Source organism: Carex rostrata, chromosome 24, assembly GCF_964058835.1.
Source record: "Carex rostrata chromosome 24, lpCarRost1.2, whole genome shotgun sequence".
Taxonomy (NCBI): domain Eukaryota; kingdom Viridiplantae; phylum Streptophyta; class Magnoliopsida; order Poales; family Cyperaceae; genus Carex; species Carex rostrata.
The window spans coordinates 1,226,655-1,243,852 of record NC_135941.1 but is presented as its reverse complement, the minus strand read 5'-3'; the positions used below and the strand labels follow the sequence as shown (position 1 = coordinate 1,243,852).

General features: G+C 37.5%; 1 long non-coding RNA gene across 1 annotated transcript; it reads right to left on the bottom strand.

Moving 5' to 3' along the window:
• Positions 1-4,652: 4,652 nt before the first annotated feature.
• On the bottom strand, positions 4,653-8,117 carry LOC144575853 (uncharacterized). The gene is made up of 3 exons (XR_013518540.1): positions 7,846-8,117; positions 6,013-6,121; positions 4,653-4,860 (listed from the first exon to the last, which is right to left on the bottom strand). It is a non-coding gene; the product is annotated as an uncharacterized LOC144575853 (long non-coding RNA).
• Between the last annotated feature and the right edge of the window lie 9,081 nt (positions 8,118-17,198).

The window sequence follows — 17,198 nt, the reverse complement described above, 5'->3', positions numbered from 1 at the left end:
GAACGGTGACATGCCGATGCTCGTGTGGTAGCTACTGTTATACGAGAACTCTGCCATGTGCAGATGATCCGTCCAGTCGCCTCGCATCGTCAACGCACATGCGCGAAGCATATCCTCTAACGTCTGGATCGTACGCTCTGACTGACCGTCGGTCTGCGGATGATGGGCGGTGCTAAAAACTACCTCGGTCCCGAGAGCCTCATGAAAGCTCTTCCAGAACCGAGCCGTAAACCGAGGGTCGCGGTCAGAGATAATCGTGGTCGGAACGCCGTGTAATCGGTGCTGATGTACCATGTATAACATGGCCATCTGCTCTCCAGTCAAACCATATCGAAAGGCGATGAAGTGAGCCGCCTTGGTCAAAGTGTCAACTATGACCCATATCGCGTCATCCTTCGACTTGGTCTTCGGCAGACCAGTCACGAAGTCCATGGTGATGATGTCGAACTTTTGCTCTGATTTCTTAAGTGGCTGAATGAGTCCTGGAGGTCTCTGACGATCAGCTTTAACCTTCTGACAGGTTAAGCACTTCGCCACAAAGAGTGCAATCTCTCGGCGCATGTTCCTCCACCAGTAGTATCTCTTCAGATCTTGATACATCTTCGTCTCGCCAGGATGGATAGCGTATACTGAGTCGTGTGCTTCCTTAAGGATCTTGTCCTTAAGCGAAGCTGTGTCCGAAACGCATAGTCTGTCACGGAATCTCAAAGCACCCTCCTCGTCTACCCTAAATGGGGTGCTCCGACCGGATGTGACAGTGGCACGAATCCTCTCGAGCCGGTAGTCACTACTCTGAGCCTGTCGTATCTCATCCATCAAGGTCGGCTGTACCACTAATGAAGCTACCACTATCTCGCGGCTACTGCTAGCCTCGCATACTGGCTCCTCGGATGGAGCTACCCACAGATCCAGTCGCCTCATGTCCTCGAGCAGATGATGCTGCTGCGTGATCATTGCCGCCATGTTGCCTCGACTCTTGCGACTCAGGGCGTCTGCCACTACATTTGCCTTCCCTGGATGATAATGTATCTCCAGCTGGTAGTCCTTCATCAACTCGAGCCACCTCCGCTGTCTAAGGTTGAGCTCCTTCTGCGTGAAGACGTACTTAAGGCTCTTGTGGTCCGTATAGATCTTGCACTTGTCACCGTAGAGATAGTGACGCCAGATCTTCAAAGCGAAGATCACGGCTGCAAGCTCTAAGTCGTGGGTGGGGTAGTTCCTCTCGTGGGTGCGCAGCTGCCTCGAGGCGTAGGCAATGACATGACCATCCTGCATCAGGACGCATCCTAGTCCGCAATGAGAAGCGTCAGTGTAGACGGTATACTCCATACCAGAGATAGGCATAGCTAGGACCGGTGCTGTAACGAGCCGACTCTTGAGCTCCTTGAAGCTGCTCTCGCGCTCAGGAGTCCACTCATACTTGACTCCTTTCTGCAGCAGCTGAGTCAACGGTAGAGAAAGTCGTGAGAAGTCCTTGACGAAGCGGCGGTAGTAGCCCGCTAACCCCAAGAAACTCCGTACCTCCGTGACGCTCGTGGGTGCCTGCCAATCAGTGATAGCCGATATCTTATGTGGATCAACTGCTAATCCATCTCTAGATATTACGTGTCCAAGGAAGTCAACTCGCTCGATCCAGAAGGCGCACTTCGAGAACTTAGCATATAGCCGATGCTCTCGAAGTCGCAGTAGCACCATCCGTAAGTGCATGGCATGCTCCTCCTGACTCTTGGAGTAGACCAAAATGTCATCGATAAATACTACCACGAACGAGTCTAGATAATCTGCAAAAACTGAGTGCATGAGACTCATGAAGTAGGCGGGAGCGTTCGTCAGTCCGAAGGACATGACTCGGAACTCGTAGTGTCCGTATCGGGTGCGGAATGCGGTCTTCGGAACGTCGGTCGCCCGAATGCGCATCTGGTGATATCCGGACCGCAGATCGATCTTCGAATACACCTGTGAACCCTGTAGCTGATCGAACAAGTCATCGATGCGCGGTAGAGGATACCGGTTGGGCACCGTACACTTGTTCAACTCTCGATAGTCGATGCAGAGACGAAGGGATCCATCCTTCTTCCTCACGAAGAGGACAGGAGCTCCCCATGGAGATGTACTCGGTCGGATGAAGCCCTTCTCGAGAAGGTCCTCGAGTTGCGTCTTGAGCTCCCTGAGCTCGGCCGGTGCCATGCGATAGGGGGCTCGCGCAACTGGTGTAGTCCCGGGCTGTAGCTCTATGCAGAACTCAACCTCGCGGTCTGGGGGCATCCCAGGTAGCTCCTCCGGAAATATGTCAGAAAACTCCCTCACTATCGGTACGCTATCTAAATCTCCATCTCCATCCTCGCCCTCAGCCATGACTACGGATGCGAGAAACGCGCTGCATCCAGACGTGAGTAAGTGAGTCGCTCGAAGTGCAGATATGACAGGAATCCCTATCCCTGGCTTTCGGCCCTTGAAGACGAACGAAACCTCGTTCGGTCGACCGAACCGTACGACGTGTCTCTCACAGTCAACTACAGCGTGATGCGTGGCCAACCAGTCTAGACCCAGCAGTACGTCAAAATCACACATGTCCAATACCGTAAGGTCTACTGCTAGGTCCCTATCGGCGATTCGGATCTTGCGGTCCTTGCAAATCCTGTCTACCAGGACTCGCTTCCCGAGGGGCGTCTGTACCTCCATGGCACAGGCCCTAAGCTCGGTAGTCCACTCATGCGTACGAACGAAACTAACTGATACGAAAGAGTGACTAGCGCCTGTATCGATAAGTACGTATGCCGGACAACTAGATATAAGTAACGTACCTGTGATGAGATCCGCGCCCTCATACATCTGCTCGTCCGAGGTAGGGGGGTCTGGTAGTACCTCCCCGCCAAATGTCTCGGCGGCCGGAATCTCCTCCCCTAATGTAGCATGGATGCGTGCAGAGTCGCGGCCACCGCCAGGTCCAAACCTACCGCCTCGCTGTGGAGTGCTGCCACCGCTGCTGCGGGGAAGAATCGTAGTCTGACCCCGACCAAAGCCGGACTGTCCGCGACCTCTGTATCTCTCAGGGGGAGCTCGGGCAGACGTCTGGCCAGCTCCTGAACGCTGTGGGCATGCGGATGCCCAATGGTCGGGAGACTGGCAGATAAAACAGGCGCCTGAGCGTACGCGAGGAGCTGCTGATCCTGACGGACCACGGAATGGCTGAAACTGGGGCTGCCTCACCATCTGCTGGGAGGGGACGGCCCTACCTCGTCCCTGGGAGGCAGTGAAATCGGTCCTCGGTCGGACACTCCGATGCTGGTGCTGGAGTCTCTCTATCGACTCCGCGTGGTCTATCAAGGTGTCGATGGTCGTGCTCGAACAGGCGGTCGTGTGCAATGCCAGTGAGGGCTGCAATCCCTCAATGAAACGTAGGCGGCGATCCTGCGGATCTGCCACTAAGTCGGGGGCATAGCGAGACAAGCTGATGAACTGGGACCCGTAGTGGCGCACAGTCGAGCTGCCCTGAGTGAGAGACTCAAAGCTCTGCCTAAGGGTCCGTAGACGTGCCTGACCCATGAAGCGGGCGCGAAAAGCAGTGGTAAACCATGTCCAAGGTATAGGGCCCTCGTGGCCCTCGTGCTCGTACTGGGGCTGCCGTGAGGCCCACCAATGACGGGCATCTCCGTCAAGGAGTGTAGCGGCGAGCTCAGTATGATAGCCCACAGGAGATCGAGCAAGACGAAGTGTCTCCTGTACCGCGGCGAGCCACTCCTCAGCCACGGTATAAGCGCCACGCCCGTCAAACCGGGGCGTGTGAATACGGATGAAATCTCGATGGGCTAGGGTGAAAGGATCGCGCTGGTCGCGACCCGCAACAGCTCCCTGACCCGCAAACTGGGCCAGACCCTCGAAGAACTGCTGCATGAGCTGTGCAGCGTCCATGCCACCACGGGGTGGTGACGGTGGTCCACGCGGTCCACGCCTACGTGGTGGAGAGCGAGAGGGTGAAGGGAAATGTCCACCCCTGCGGGGTGGGGAAGGAGGCGGGGGTGGTGGTGGTGGCTGGTATACCATACGGCCAGCAGCCTGCGATGAGCCAGCTCGGCTACCTGCGCTACCTACCGAGAGCTCCGAGTGGGGTTCAAGTGGCTGAGATGCAGCTCTACGGCGCCGCAGATGGGGATCGCGACGATCGTCCATGGCGTATCTGTAAATCAACAGTAACAAAAATATAAGATCCATGCTACGTGTGAGATGGGACGTATGACTATAGGGAATTTCGATCATAATTATCTATATGCAAGTTTCTCGTTTGAAAGGTATTGCTCGAAGTGCTTTGACTCATGTACTTATATACATATATATAAATATATATATGTACATATGGATATATATATTCATATGGATATATTCATCATTGGCATGTGACTATGCTTGATTTTTGGTTTCTTCGAGTGATACCCAGCTCAGCCCATAAGGATAACGGTAAGCTGAGCTCTGATACCACCCTAAGGATGTCACACCCCAAACCAAGAATTCTGGATTAAGATGTGATCAACCTCGCCTCGTGCTTAATTAATCATTAAGCACGCAAGGCTAACCATAAATAATAAATCAAACAGCAGCGGAAGCAAAAATAATATAAATATCAAGCATCAGTCACACAGCAAATAAATAAACATACACATACATAACATATAATTCGATCCATCTCGGATCCAAATAACACCATCTATAGAAGGGGATACATGATCTATCGAGCTCGTATATATAACACAGGAAATACGAGACTCGTAAACCTGATCAAAAGTCTAACTCTAGCTAATCAAACGGTGGGGCCATCGGGGACAACTCTTGACAACTCCTGCTGCGGATCGCCAGATGCTGTACCTAAAACCCACGAAACAACTTGTGGGTGAGCGACGAATCGCCCAGTATGTGACCCAGAATTATCCCCTCAGGGATCCTCTACGGTCAAAGCACTTTTATTTATAAAATGAATGCAATTAAAAATATGCACATGTGTGAACTTATATTAATAGCTAATAGAATTTGCAATACTTTTGAATGATGCCATGATGCGATTATTCTATTATGCCAACATGCGAAATAAACCCAAAATAAAATCAAGGTGTAATATCGGATATAAATCAAGTCGGAATCCAGTACTCCTTGCACTGTGTGCCCAAATACAATAATAATAATATGGATAAAGAAATCACCCCGTGCCGTGCCAATAGGATCAAAAAGATCCAAACAATATAATCCAAGGACTGTGATCAGAGTGCAATGATACACGTTGCCTAGTGACATCGAGCATTGCTCCACAAGATAATAGCACACTAGCCGATGGTTATATCAAATCCAATGTGTCATCTCGCCTAACGATTCGTCACCCAAACATATCCAATAGGAGAAATCATACAATGCAGGTCGTAAAAAGTTAATCTCCTTCCTCATGAGCAGAAGAGAACTCTACCGTCTGGCTAGTCCAATAGGTACACCACGCATGATTCCACAAGGCTCGAGACCGGCTGAGACCGGCTGAGTCCGGCTATGAGTCCGGCTATGAGTCCGGTCATTGGGTCCGGCTTGAGCCCGGCACAACCGTAGGCTCCCGTTGACCCCCGTTGACTCCCGTAGACTCCCGTAGCTCCCGTAGGCTCCCGTAGCTCGACCTTGGAATCCTGTTCTAGGCAAAGTAGCTCCTAATGTAGGGAGGGAACAAATCCCGAATCGTATCGTGCCACAGAACTCGCATGCGTATGCACGTAATAATAATATAGTCTTTTACGAGAAGAAGACAGCTAATAGCCTAATATTCTAATAAGATACATATATAATATTATTTAATTACTCTACTCTTAAAATACAGTAAATTCGAGTTTTTCAGGGTTCATGCAATTCTACCTACAGTGCAGAAAGGATAAACATGCTCTACAGTTTTAAGGCAACTACTTAAAAATAAAGTGCGGATGTCAGGTCAGATGGATCGACTGGTAAGAGTACGCCCACGAAAAGAATAATTCAGATATCCCACACCTGTAGGGCTGGAGTCTCTGTCGCTAATAATCAACGTGCTCCGCGTATGCTCCGAACTGCGGGTCAGTCGGATCGATCCACGGATCAGACTCGTACGGAGTCGACTGATCTGAAATCACGAAATTACACTAATTAAAATCTACGCTAAATTATTCTAACCCTCGCCCCAGTTAATATGTAAATTAAATTATCAATTATTTCGATTTTATAAAGGTTATCGATTCAGTCAGCCCGACTGAACCAGTTAGTCGGATATTAATTATTTACTTTGATTTAAATTATCCAAATTTTAATTCTAAATAATTTATAGTTTTAATAATTTAATTTGAAGATAAGTTGCTTATAAAAAAAAAATTCTAAAGTCGAAATATTCGTAAAATTATTATTCGTGAGTTACATAAATCTTTTACATGTTCTTACCTAATTAGTATATCCTAATTACTTAGCTATTTGCTTTATTCTAACTTAACTATAATTATTCTAACCAATTGAATTGCATTTTCGAAGAATTAATTTATTATTAAAAATTCCTAATATTACTATTCTTATAAAAGTGCATAACTTATGTAATTATTACTAAACTAATAAGTATTATAATATGTCTTTAGTTATAGTAAAATTTAGATACGTAAACTTGTTTTACGAAAATTTTAGAAAAGAAATGTTTACCTACTTTACGTGTTTTGCTAATTATTTCTAAGTCGAGCAGTTCGTTATTTTATAACTAATCTAATTCTACGTATAATTAGTCGTTTCGAATCTAAGTCAGACATAATATTTTTCTGTTACTAATTAATCGTCATTTATTAATTAGCAATGAGTTTTCGTACAAGTTTGAAAATGTTTAAAAGGAATGTTTTAATTTTAAAAACCTCTTATGAAACTTTTATTTTTATTTTAATGTGTTGGGTGTTTTAGTTGGGTTTGTTTCGGGATCATACAGGTGTCCAATCGGGTTATTATAGTATCTGCTCAAATTATGTTATGAGTCATCATCGAGGCATCAGACCCTGGACGGTATAATCATTTCCCGAGCTAGTTCAAGTTTACGTAAGCATTCGATTTTAATTCGATTCCTCATAAAACTTAAACTTAAAAAGCCACGTTTTAAATCCGACAATTACGCTTTTTGGAAAAATTCCAAATACCATAATTATTAATAAAGCCAAGCCCACATTCTTTTATTTAATTTCTGCATAGGCCCATAAAGAAAGCCCAAGCTTTCCTCAATTTATTAATAACTTGATTTCGGCCCAGCAGAAACCATAGGCCCATAAGGCCCCCTTTTATTATTTGTTTTACAAGGGCCCAATTCCAATTTCATACATATTTTCAAAACAATCCCTTCTTAAATTTCAATTATCACAAGGACCTACATTATGCGTAAACAACCCCCACAATTCAGAACATCACGAAAGGGGTCCCTGTCAGATCAATATTGGTTACCAGTAATTGCACTAGGTCTGTACCGACTGGTACCAGTACCAGAACTCAAGCAAAATAGCACAACCAGGCTGCACGGAACAGAGGTCAAACAGCACCAGATAGGGAAAACAACAAGCAACCAGCATCACAGCAGATAGGAAAAAAAACAGAACTGGTACGATTCAGTACCAGTTACCAATCAATACAACAATGCAGGGGGGGTAAGTGCATCATACAACAATTCACAAGGGTAGTAGCAAAGCACAAGCCAAGCAACATAACACACTGACAAGGCAGCAGCAAGGCGTAAATTAACACAGCCCCCAGGTCAAAACTTTGCCGAGAAAATCAACAACTCGAGCAAAGGGCCAAAAATTCGATCACATAAACGAGTGTTTTAGCGTTTACCCGATTGAGCTAGCACGAGATGGATTGGGAAAAGAACAGCCGGCTCCAAGCGAATACCAGAACAGCACCGGGCCAACACCAGCACGGCACCAAGCAAGCGCCAGTCAGAACAGTCACAACAATCACCAAGCAAAGGAAATCAGAGCACACCGAGACAATGGAATCAGCGAGCACCAAGACAGTCACTACTTAGCACCGAAATTTTCACACTAGAACAACCAATTCAGAGGGAAAACAGAAATTTATAGAGGGAGATGCAAGTTTTTCTCAACACATGAGACAAGGCACAGGGGCATCACTATCAATGGCAAAAAAAACAAAGGGAAAAAACCAGAGAGAGAGCTGAGAGGGGAATTTATAGCAACTCACACCATTTCGTACACGAGGGGACGGGTCAGTCTTGCAGGGACAACCATCTGACAGCCGTGCTGCCGAGGTCATCGCCCACGAGGGTGAAACGATGGGAGCAGGTGGAGAATGAAGAAAATCGCGACCACTCGAACCAAAGGCGGGATTTTTCCCTCCTCTTTTTCGTCTCCATGAAACGAAATGGAAAGAGAGAGAGCAACGGGAGGGGGCCCGTAAGTCAGCGGAAGAGGAGATGGGTGGGCCTAGGGTTTTAGTGAAACAAAGAGGAAGAGGCAGGGGCGCCTCTGTCTTGCGCGAAAGGGAGAAGAAGGGGAACGGGAGGGGAGAAAGAGAGAAAGAGAAAGGTCTGTGGGGGTGGGGTCCGTTGTCGGTGGAAGAAAGAAGAAAAGGAGAGAAACGGAGGCAGGAGTGATATGTGCATGGATCCGAAATTTTTATTCAATTTGATTAAATCTTAGTTTCAATTGGATTCAAAAACAAGGCATGGGATTAAGTCAAGATTCGTGCTAGATTTAATCCAAAGGTCCAAACGAATTCAGAATTTCAATATGAATTTATTTAATTCAACATCAAGGGTTTAGATAACTTCAAATGCAGTGCTATGAAGAGATCCAAGGGTTACAACAATCTAACAATAAAATGGGGTTTCTAATGAATATGATTGGATATAATAATTGGATTCTAATGAAAATTGGTTTGGGAAAATTTGTTATAATACTCATTTATGCATATAAAAATCTAATTTGGCTATATAATTTATTATGAACGAGATTTGTAGCTTTTAAAGTTTTGTTTGCGTGAAAACTCATATCCTTGTACATTTAATTAAATCCTGATTGATTTATCTATTTACACAATCTTGTTGTTTATTTTCAAAGTTTCATAAATTATATATATGTATATATCTCAAGGTTTCTAGTTTATATTTTAATTTGATAAATAAAATAGAATAAAATAAATTATTTGAGTAAAACTTTTAGATTAGTATAATTAATCATGTTTTAAATTTATGGGATATAACATATGTGTCTATGTTTATAGACCTAATAAACTGCAGTAGCTTATATTTAATTTGTATTTTGAACAGAAATTTAGCTCTAGCAGTTAACGAGATAAATATGAATACATCAGTTCAGTATCCTTTGAAATTGGATAGATACAATATATTTGTATGCAAAGGCAAATGTAATGAAGCTCATTTATGTTAGATTTATTTTGTTTTATAGTTATAGTAGACTTGTAACCTCTTTTTCGTGACTTTAACGTGTAATATTTGTTGTGTTTTTGTGTTATTAACAACTAAGTATTTTACATGCAATTAATCTTATTATGTTTGTTTTTGCTTGTCTTATTTTGGTTTTGTGATTTTCATTTATCAATAATTGTAAATATATATTAATAGAGGTCATTCTCATTGTATATTACGATAACTGATTAAATTAATTAACTCCAATTGTCATAAAAAGAAAAGAGCATGGAAAATAAATAAAAATTTGAATGGGGTTTTTTGGAATTTTGATGTGTACGACTCATTTAATGCGTGATATCATATATTCAGAAAAGAAGAAGAATAATATATCATATTTGCAATTTTAATAGAATTAATGACAAAGAACTAACAAAGTGATAAAAATCAAAATTATAGGAGACATGAACAATGCATGATCAGGGTCTCATGAAATTTAGCCACCTGAAGCCGAATAATACATGACAAAGCCTCGTGGGGCCCGCTGTTCGGAAAATGAACAATTAATGCATGATAAGAACACTAATTACCAAGCCGAGTGTTTTCTTAAAACAAAAGTGCCAGTATCCTGATAAGAGATTTGAGTGTTTTGATAGGAAAATAGAAAAGTATTTTAACTTAAAATGTGGAAATAAGAATATTTTGATAAAAAAAACAAGTAATTTATAATGTTTTAATGGTATTCCAACAATTCTCCCAAGAATTAATTGGTCTGTTCTTATTTGTCCCAATTTCATGGTCTAAACAATGCGAGATAAAATTTGACCAATGGGCTGAGAAACTTAAAATTGAGCCTTTCACATTCTCCATCTATATTGTATATAATATAATAAAGCAAGCCCATGTCCGTTTTATCTGAGTTTCTATAATTATTCGTTTATTTTTCTTTTTTCTTCATGTTGTAGCGTCTGCTTTATTTTATTCATTTAGAAATAAACAAATGTATATCAACAAAACAAGTATCTTGGATGATAGAATTTTGAAAAACAGTTTCACCTTCAGTGGAGAGTGGAGAGTTCAGATTTAGGTTCATGAATCATACTATCTTCTTACCATCCACCGAGGTAGTGCCTCCACTGCCTCGGTGGAGCTGTTTTTCAAATTTTCAGCACCCAAAGTGCTTGTTTCGTTTAAATTCATTTCTTGTTTTCTAAATAAATAAGCTAATCTCCGATGTGTCACTGGCAATGGGCCCATCAAGTTCACGAAACATACAGAACTTCGGGTGAGTACGTAATTCCAGCAAAAGTCATTATCGAGATATGCTTCAAGATTCGTGTTAGTTTAAAAATTTATTATAACTTCTGATAAATCATATGTATGAAGGGCTGTTGTCCATTTGTACCAATCTATTATAACTTGGGGATAATTAATTAACGTTTAATATGCTTATTAAATTTATCTAAACTTCCTTTAATGCATATTTTATAATTTACATAATAAAACATTGCATGAAGGATTTAAGTTTTGGATCAAAACCCCAAGAATCCGAACAAAAAAAGAACTTCGGATATAATCTCCTTTAAAGTTAATATTACACCATTACCACTCTTATTCATGCCTATATATATACAACATTTAATTTTTATAAATCATACAAGGAATAATTTACATGATAACTTATATGACATTCAATACTCAAGATATGTTTCTTCACTTTCTTGTTAAATATTACTCAAGATATGTTTCAAAACTTGTATTGCTGCAATATTAAGAAAATAATAAATTTTGATTATTTATTTCAAATAATAAACCTTATACCCGTCTAGAAAATCATCTCTTAACAACAAATGTTTAAACCTAACAATATTTGGTTCAGTTTCAGATATAAGTCCAGCACTTTGTTGGACTGGTTTTGGCACATTGCTGATTCTGGTATTTTGATGGTTCTAACAGTACACACACAGAGAAGGAGAAAAGAAGAATATGTTAAACCACCACTGATATGTACACCAGTAATTTAAAATGTGAAAAATAAGAGATTTGAGTTTTTTGATAGGAAAATAGAAAAGTATTTTAATTTAAAATGTGGAAATAAGAATAGTTTGATAAAAAAAAAAGTAATTTAGAATGTTTTGATAAAAAAGTAATTTAAATAGAAAAGTAATATATTTTGTAAATATAAAAGTATTTAAGAATATTTTGATAAAAAAAGTAATTTAAATAGAAAAGTAATTTAGAATTCGAGGTAAGCAGCATAGCACACGTAATGAAAGTGATTGAGATTAAGGGAGACAGCAAACAATTAGTTACATGATCTATACATAAAAATATATATATAAAATGCCCTTTAAAAATATATATATTCTTTTTAGCATCTTTAAATCACAACAAACAAACAAAATATAAAACTTTTTATGTCTTAAAATTTGAAAATGTTGAGAAATGAAAGCCCACATAACAAAATTTTCCGTATACCACTTGATTATCACTGTGTGGAAATATTTTTGTGTACTGTTTTATAAGCATCATACAATTGACCACATTTGTTCTAGTATTTTTTTTAATATAGAACATCCAGACAAAAATCGTTATAAATATAACAATTCTTTAATTACTTAAACATTAATTGATATTAAACTACATATATACAACATGTTTTATTTATGAGAAACAAAATTCGAATTGTGTATTATTAATGTTGTCATAGTACAGTCCAATTAGAATCACACAGTTAGAAGATGTTTCAAGATATAGAATAATTAAATGATATATCAATACAATAAAACAAAATAATAATTTTTGATATATATTCAATAGGACAACAAAGGCTTCGTGAAATATTAATTTCACATTTCCAACTCATCAAACTTTTGCCACTAAAGGCAAATAATGCATGACTCTAAGCTCCTAACAATAATATATATATATATATATATATATATATATATATCTTAAATTCTAACTTCCTCCCTCACTCAAGTTAGAAACAAAGACTACTACATCTCAGCATTTTAAAGAAATTAAGAAAATTACCAAGTTAATTGGTTGAAAATAACCAAGAACATACTTTTTGAGTGTATACTAACAGAGTCTCTACAAACTTTTTGAATGTTTTTAAATATTTATCAGAGATAGTTCTCTTACCTTCTTCTCAGGAAAGGTATCTATTGATAAGAAGAGATAACTATTTGAAAACTTTTAAAAGTTGTACAGACTCTGTTAGTATACATTCATTCAAAAAGTGGGGAGCTAGATGACTTGTATATATAATATATTAACAAATACAGCCATAACCAGGTTACATTTTTTTTATTACATATTTTATTAATTTTTTTAAACCTTTCTAAATCGGATCATTCATGACATGGAGGAAAATGAGATTTTTTTTAGTCTTATTTCTGCATTGATTTTTTTTTTCTTCTAAATTGTACATAATAGATTTTGTTTACTAATTTCTAATTTATTTTTCACGATATTGATGTCAACAGTATAATTATATTTTAAATTGCAGAAATTTAAGTTGTGTTTTATGCCACATCAAATTCTTCATATCTTGAATTTGCCACATAGATGGATGCATCCATCTATGTGATAATTTCAAGATATGAAGAATTTAATATATTCAGTATTAGAAGACTTGAAAGAAAGGTTAAACATATTACACAAAACGGAAAGTTCAAAATTGATTAATGTTGAAAAACAAATTATCTATTTTGATGGTAGTTTCGATAATTGGCGGATCAAAGTGCCTTTTCCATATCACAATAACTTCTTTCATAATAGCATGAGCGGATTTGCTCGATTTTGGAGAAATACAACTATCCATTTTTTTTCAAAAAAACAAAACAACAACCAAAATGTCAAGGTATTTATAATTCTCTATTAACTCTGTCTAATATTAATTTAATTGAAATGAAGAAAAGGGTTATTATTCTATTAACACAATGATTTGAAACCGAATTAGAAGCTTCTATCTTGGTGGGATGTACTGAAACTTTAGAAGAGTAGCTATTCTGAGTCTGTGAGTCATATGCTTACTACATGCATGCATTTATTTTTATTCTCTTAATATAAATTGCCCCATGCATTAGCCCATTCAATTGTAATATTAACGTATATACATATATTTGCAATTAGTAGAATTCGTTTGCCAATCGGATATTATATGAATGCTTTGTTTGCTTATACACTTTTTATTATCCGATAAATTAAACTTCCTTCCGGGCCAGGCTATGGTTAGTCCTCTTTTTCTTTTTTTCTTTTTGTCCTTTTAAATACCATATTTATTAGAAATAAAATTATGTTCTAATTTAGGCACTTGTTTTTCACTTGCAGTTAATTTAAGAGGCAAAAAAAGGTTCCACCAAAGTAACTGAAGTCCGATAGATGATTTTTTTTTTAATTAGCTCATAAGACATGAAACTCATTTATGTTAGATTTATTTTGTTTTGAGTTATGGTAGGCTTGTAGCTTCTTTTTCGTGACTTTGACGTGTAATATTTGTTGTGTTGTTGTGTTATTATTAACTAAGTATTTTACATGCAATTAATCTTATTATATTTGTTTTTGCTTGCCTTATTTTGGTTTTGCGATTTTCATTTATCAATAATTGTAAATATACATTAATAGAGGTCATTCTAATTGTATATTAAGATGACAGGTTAAATTAATTAACTCCAATTGTCATAAAAAGAAAAGAGCATGGAAAATAAAATAAAAAAATTTGAATGCAGTTTTTTGGAATTTTGATGTGTGATATCATATATTCAGAAAAAAAGAAGAATAATATATCAGATTTGCAATTTTAATCGAATTAATGACAAAGAACTAACAAAGTGCTAAAAATCAAAATTATATGAGACATGAACAATGCATGATCAGATCCTCATGAAATTTTTGCCACCTGAAGGGTTGAATAATACATGATCAGGGTCTCATGAGATCAATAGCAACTCTTCGACTATATCAACATATGGTTTTTTTTTTCTTTTTCTAAAAAAAATGATCACACAACTCCTCAAAAACAGATATGTTTGCATTTTAAAGACTAAGAATGCATACCACAACAAATATAGCAATTTTTCCTAAAAACTTGCTGAATTGCGTGGCACTTCAAAAAAAGATTATCTTGATCACATAACAATTCACACATTAAATTAAAAGAGCAAAAAAAGCTTATTATATATATATAGTTGATTAAAAAAAATACTAAACCATACACAAAAGAATACGGAGTGTAATAGAAATTGGTACAAAAGTTCATACGAATAAAAAGTAACCATCTCCAAAGTAATAGAAATTTTTACAAGTTCATCCAATGAATCGCATGAATACGGATTTATGTATCTAGAAAATTAGCGGCCATCATCAGCTTGAGCATGATCTCTTGTTCTATATTCGACAAAAGTTGAAAGTTGGACTATTATCTATGCATTTTTTCCCTTGAAATGCCAAAAAAAAAAAAAAAAGATAATTTAATTAGTAGCAATGAAAAGTTTTTTTTGAGGGTAAGCAATGAAAAGTTAACATTCAGAATTTAATCAGAATTTTTATTCACAGACTAGAGTTATGTCAGGCAATAAATTTGCTGCTAATGAATCCACTAATTAAGCTGGTACGTACTTGCTCGTTGAAATAGTTAAAAATTAGTTTCCTGACATCAAGTATTCAAGTTATCAGCTTTATCACACAAATCTTTCAAATAAATGATTAATCAATTTATTATAGTTTTCATAGTGTAGATCAGAAATCTGAAACTCTTAAATAAAAAACAAAGTAAACCTTTATGTAGTTCATATCATACTGCATGCAGTTCGTCATTATGTATTCATGCTCTGAAATATACACACACACGATTAATGTGTCACTATTAGCCAGTGTAAGCATTTTGTACTTTTATTTTTTTTACCCTCCATCTATGTCTGCTGCTCCTCTCCCTTCGCTTCTCTCTTGTCCTTGCCGCCTCCGCCTCCTTCACCATTGTCGAGCGCCCAAGAGGAGACCCCACGACACCTCTCTCAAATTGGCTGAAACACATTTAAAGCATATTATATGCTTTATATGTGCTTTACACTTTATTTAAATATTAATGTTTGTAATCAATTGTGGCCTTAGTCATACTTCCAGTCATAAGATCAACAAAACCGGAAAGATGTAATCTAAATATTATTATGTCAATTCTGATAAATGTTTTACACTTAATCGAAAGGACATTTCAAATATAATCTGTTGGCATGTATTAACAGTAAATTATGGGAATATAGATTTGTACAGTTACAAATGAGTAGGGTTAAATGTTCCATTGATTTTGTATTCTAATCTTGTTCTCACAATTTTATTTTCATTTTTTAAAATGCAAACAATCAATCTGAACCGTTCAATATGATGTTTATATTAAAATGTGCTTAGAGACTAAATTTTATATATTGTTTGGAATTTTTTTTACTATTTTTTATCTAGTACAAAATCGCTAATTTAAAAAAATTCAGGATCATTCAAAAAGATGATTCCGTACGTATCTAAAATATTAGTAAGCAAATTTTTAAAATATAACATTTGATTTCCAAATATATTTTAATATGAAGATCATATTAAGAGGTTTGAATAAAATATTTAAAATTTAAAAACAACACAAAACAAGATATTTTAACCATACTCGTTACAAATTTCCATTTTCGATGGTGAACTGAATCAATGAAATTGCAGAGGACAAAAAAGTTTGTCGTTGGCCTCCATTAATTATGGCAATACTGTTTGGTATTCCTTATATATTTTAAAAAAGGGGGAAAAAGATTTCTTTTTAATTAGTTCTACAAAAGGTTATCGGCTTGTTTTTATGAACAAAAATGATATAAGAAAACTAAAAAAATATCATAATATCTACATCCACACAAAATAGCAAATTTTCACAAATCTAGCTAGTACAAAACGAAACCAAAGGAGCAGGAGCAACATAGCATCATATACAACGTGACAAACTTAATTTAAGATGTTATTTATTTGCATGATATTAATTTTTGTATTGTAATGTTAAACAGAGGACAACACATTATTTGTATTGAGGTTTTCATTAACAGTTATACTTTTGTATTATACAATTATTATTCTCACATTTTATTCAACAATACTAACAAAAAGTATCATTCCAATTGATAAATCAAGTATTGAATTATTACAATCATATCTTATGGTATCGACGTTGAATCCTGCTGCCAAAAGCAAGCAAATTAGGTACTTAATTGATGACTATCTCAAAAGTATATAATGATATAATGATTGCTAAACAATGTTTCCCATAATAGGACGTACATGTGTTGTGCATGAATCAGAATTCAGGACTCAGTACATTACCAGAATCATATTCATCATTATTAGAAGTATGCTAGCTGTATAATTCTCTAATGTACAATGAATTTCATTTTTTAAATTCACTAGGGACAATGAATGTATTTTGGCATTTACTCACTATATATATATATGACAACTGTTAATTAAATTTTTAAAATATACTTTTTATTAGTTCTGTTGCTAGGTAATACTAAACCAGTACAGTACAGTCTAGGTTAGGACTTAGGACATTTTGTTCAGACCGCTGTTAGTTTCATTTAAGTACGACACATTTTGATATTTCGATATTCTTTATTGAAAAAGGCCAATATTCTCAACTCACACCCTTGCAGGAAAAATTGACAAGGTTTTCGTTTTCAATGATGGTGCGATTTGTAATATTAAAGCTCTCATTTCTTACTCAATTTTGTCATACTTATGCTCGTTATTCTGGCAAAAATAAAAACAA